Source organism: Musa acuminata, chromosome BXJ1-3 (genome assembly GCF_036884655.1).
Source record: "Musa acuminata AAA Group cultivar baxijiao chromosome BXJ1-3, Cavendish_Baxijiao_AAA, whole genome shotgun sequence".
In the NCBI taxonomy this organism is placed as follows: Eukaryota; Viridiplantae; Streptophyta; class Magnoliopsida; order Zingiberales; family Musaceae; genus Musa; species Musa acuminata.
This window is the reverse complement of record NC_088329.1, coordinates 7,496,659-7,501,303: the sequence shown is the minus strand read 5'-3', so window position 1 is coordinate 7,501,303 and position 4,645 is coordinate 7,496,659. Positions and strand designations below refer to the sequence as shown.

At 40.4% G+C, this 4,645-nt stretch overlaps 1 pseudogene; it reads right to left on the bottom strand.

The window, feature by feature from the left end:
* Positions 1 to 306: 306 nt before the first annotated feature.
* LOC135636072 (cytochrome P450 71B10-like) lies at positions 307 to 4,168 on the bottom strand (annotated as a pseudogene).
* Between the last annotated feature and the right edge of the window lie 477 nt (positions 4,169 to 4,645).

The following is a 4,645-nucleotide window of genomic DNA, read 5'->3' as shown; positions in this document are numbered from 1 at the left end:
CCTCATGATCTAGTAGTTATAGGGTGGTTGTCACTAGGTCCTATAAATAGGACCGCAGTTCATGAAACAAATAGAGAAAAACATAAATAGAGAGTGAGTCTGTGTGCATTTGGTATCTTGTAAGTGTTCTTATCAATCCTCTTGTTTTTAATACTACCGGTTTAAGTCAAAAGGCTTCTTTTTATCCCTGTTCCTCCAACCACAAAGTTACGAAATATAGTCACACACTTCTTTTCATGAAACAATAAATCACAGACAGAAGATATCGCTAGATGTTTTAATTGCACAAATCGACACACATGACTGTCTTTATTCAATCTGATACTTTAACAGGAACATATTAGTACTAATCATTTAAATCACTTGTACAGTAAACAAAAGTATCATTTAAAGTACTTAGACATATTAGTACTTCAACATGCACATGCAATTCAGGCTGTTGGTGCATCATATTTGATGGCCATGAGACAAAGAGCATACTCTCTATGTACAGTAACACCAGGGGCTTCCTCCATACTGATGTCCTCCTTCACCATTCCAGGTGGTAAATGCCAATCAAAGGAGTAGAGGAGGTTGGCAAGCACAAGTTCCACCATTAACAATCCAAGATTCTTAACAGGGCAGATCCTTCGACCTTCGCCAAATGGTATGAGCTTGAAATCCTGCCCATTTGCCTCCATGGAGTCATGCATGAACCTCTCTGGATCAAAGACATGAGGCCTCCCCCACGAATTGGGATCTCTTCCTATCGCCCAAGCATTCACATACATCCATGTTTTGGGTAGAATATCATAGCCATTTAGCTTAAAGTGCTGCATGGTTTCCCTAGGAAGTAGCAGCGGAGCGGGAGGGTGCAGCCTCATCGTCTCCTTGATGACACACTTGAAGAAATGCAGTTGGTGAAGGTCACTCTCCTCCACCTCCCCTTTGCTTCCGACACATCGTCTTACCTCGTCTTGTGCTCTCTTCATCAGCTCAGGTTGTCTGATGAGCTCCGCCATCGCCCACTCCACGGTTGCCGAGGATGTGTCCGTCCCAGCAATGAAAATATTCTGCACTTGAGCTTGGTTATTATGAAAGAGAAAAGGCGTTTACAAGAACTGGAAGCTGTGAAAAGGGTGGCATCTGATAACAGAGAGATTTTCTCTGATAAAAGAGAGATATCCTCAACTGCATAGCAGATGAGATTTCCTCAACTGCATGAGGAAATCTCTCTGCTCAGTTAAAAAAATATCCTCTTTCACCATGTATAAATAGACTTCACATGATACTACTTGAAGTGTGCTTTTGCTTTATCCTTATAATTTCATTCTTTACTCTCTCATTCTATCATGGCGTTCACCTCTTTGAGTTTTCAATCCCACCCATCAGCTTCCCCAATCTCCCTCCCATCTGCTTCCGCACGCTGGTCCATCGACCAGCTCCTGGCTTTCTCCCTCCAGCGCCTTCGCCTTTGGTTCGCCTGCAACTGACCAGTGACGGCCACCTCTCCCTCCCGGACGAGGGTGGAAACGTAGTGCTTCTAGCGTGAGCCCAGCCAACGCCTCCGCCACTGCTGTCCTCGGCTCCGGCAACATTGTCGTCACTGCTTCCGACGGCTTCCCAGGTAGCCAGCGTCCTGCTCTGCCTTCGCAGCGACAAGCAGCCTTCGGAAACTTTCTACGTTGCTGCCTCGCTGCCAAGATTCCTAACTGCTGATCTATTGCACAAAGATCTGCAGCTGTCTTGCACAAAGTTGATCACGCCCCTGGCTGCATCACTGCCCAGAGTCCTCCCTATAGACCTACTGCATAGAAATCTACAGCATATTGCATAGGTCTTTTCCTTCGAAGAAGACCTTATTCTTTCAACACAGATCTTATTTGCCACCACCTCAGGTGACATTGATCTATACCAACACTTCTTTCTCCCTAATCATATCTTTCATATGTCCTCATCGTCTACCTCTGATGCTCCCATTACTGTTCCCACTATTTGGCTATGATCTTCTAGGCTATGTCGATGACTCTCTTCGTTGTCCACCGGCGATCTCAACATCCCAAGCGCATTCAGTCTAGTACCAAATTCGGATCACAAACTATGGTTACGCCAGGATCGCCTCTCATCCTTCAAGCAATTCAAGCCTCGGTCGCTAGATCCCTTGCCCCACTTATTTCTTCATGTGACATTTCTACCGAAGCTTGGTGCAACTTTCAACTACCATGAGCACTCCTTTGATGTGGTCTTTAGACCCTCCTCATTCTTTTGCATGCGGAGCAAAGCATCTAAGACGTCTCCATCTTCTTTACCTTGCTGCCTCAATCGATCTTGGTGGTGATCTATACGGCGTTGGTAGATGGTATCGAGCTCGATCTTGGTGGTGATCTATACGGCGTTGGTAGATGGTATCGAGCTTAAGATAGGCCCTTTCAAGTCTGGATCTCATCCCACTTAGCCTATCAACCCACCCCAACAATGGTAAGTAATCAGATAAAAACAAGCCACCTAACGCCGCTTGGGCTTCTCTGAGCATGTCGTGGAGTTGGATGTCGCCTCCATCGTCGAAGCCAGAGCCAAAGGCAGTTCTGCACGTCATATTGCAGGAAAGCGAGAGCAGCAACTCGCTCAGGTTGACCATGGTCGAAGCGCGAGCGTGAGACCATATCAGTTTCGTCACTGGCTCCATCTCTTCTCTTCTTATGTCCCAAAAAGAGTTGATCTTCCTGGTGCTGAAGAGTTCGACGGTGCAGAACTTCCGAAGCTGCCTCCATCGTTCTCCGTATGGGATGAAGGCGACGTCGGAGAGACCGTATGAAATCTTGGAAAGGGAGAGGAGCGAAGGCCGACTGCAGCACTCAAGGTCGTGTATCTTGAGCACTTCCTTAGCCATCTCCGGCGAGGACACGACGACAACGGGGACTCGACCAAGTTTCAAGTGCATGAGAGGTCCATGTTTCTTGGAGAGTTCCCAAAGGGAGCGATGCAGCAAGCTGCTCCCCAAGAGGTGGAGGTGGCCGATGACGGGGAGCTTGGGTGGGCCTGGAGGGAGCTTCCAGGTCCCCGAGCCACCTCCCGCCTTCCGACCTGCGAGAAGAAGTGAAGACAGCAATGCGAGAACAACGAGAAGAGAAGGGAGATCGCGTATGTTGTTGATAAGGGAATGGTAGGAGTTCCTGGTAATTTATGGTTGTGGCAATGTACTGAGCTAATAAGTATTTTTGATTAAACCAATTTGTCATTCCGATCTTTTAGAAACTTTAGATTTAATTGAGTATATTTAAAAATCTATAAGATGGCCACATCTTAGTGATGTTAACTCCAAATCAAATATTTTGTTTGTTATTTTTTGAGCATTTTAAAATTATCCCAATTTGATTCAATCAATTTGTTATTCCGATTATCTAGAAACTAATAGATTGGATTTAATTAAGTATATTTTAAAATTTCTAATCCAATAACCAAATCAACTTAGTCAAATGTTTGGTTTTCCATTCTTCTTTTTAGAACTATCTAATTGGTTCAAAATAAACCTAATTTATTAGAATATATGAATTTAATTATAATATTAAAAGATCATTTAGATAATTATGACCTGATTAAATATAGAATGAATGAGGATATATTGTGCAAAGACATATTTCTAGATAATTGTGAGAGTACTAGAGAAATTACCCTCTATCCCCTATATATAGATAGCTACGTGGTCCATGATGTACAAGTGTGTGGAGATATTGTATCAAGTGAAAATGTGAACGACTGTGAGAGCTTTTCTCCACTATATTCCCACCACCTCACAATCAACTATTTCTTCCTTATCCGTTATCAGTATCAAAGTATCTTCTTCTTATAAATAGTATCATTATCTATAACATCATATCCATAGCTCAAGTCCCTTTAATATTATGATATATTCCAACAAAGACCCTCTAAATTATATCATAACGTTAAAAAAAAATCAAATCTTAAATTAAAATAACTTTTTACTCAAAATATTGATGTAATCACATACAATTAGTACGATAAAGAGAGGATCATTTACAAGTGTGATTCTTCCTCAAATAGTAATACTACTTGTATAAGATTTAATCTAAGAAAATAAAAATAAAATGAGATAGACATATAAAAAGATTTCTTTTTTTTAATTTCTTAAACTATAATTTTAGACTTGATTACCCTTGACTTACGTCATGTCCTCTGGAACTGGATGAACTGGATGATTACCACACTTGTAAATACTTTATATAAAGATAAAGTTATTTTATCTTATCATATTATATTTATATGGTTATATTAAAACTCTAGAACATCATTTAAGCAGGCTATTTGCAATATAGATTTTTTTTTTAATTAGTTGTACCTAGAAATCAATAGTATAATCAACAAGTGTTTTTGTGTCTTTTTTACTCTTTCAATTTTTTTCTTTGGTTAGACTTTTTTTTTAACTATATACAATTTCTCTTAGGCAATCATTAGGCAAGGACATATAAACTTCCATGTCCTTCTTTCTTTTTAATTTTTAATCTATTTAATTAAGGATAAGAAAATATATCCTCTTTATATATATATATATATATATATATATATATATATATATATATATATATATATATATATATATATTACTTTCTACCATCATGACTTGGGCAAGGGCAGAAGAGGCCCCTAT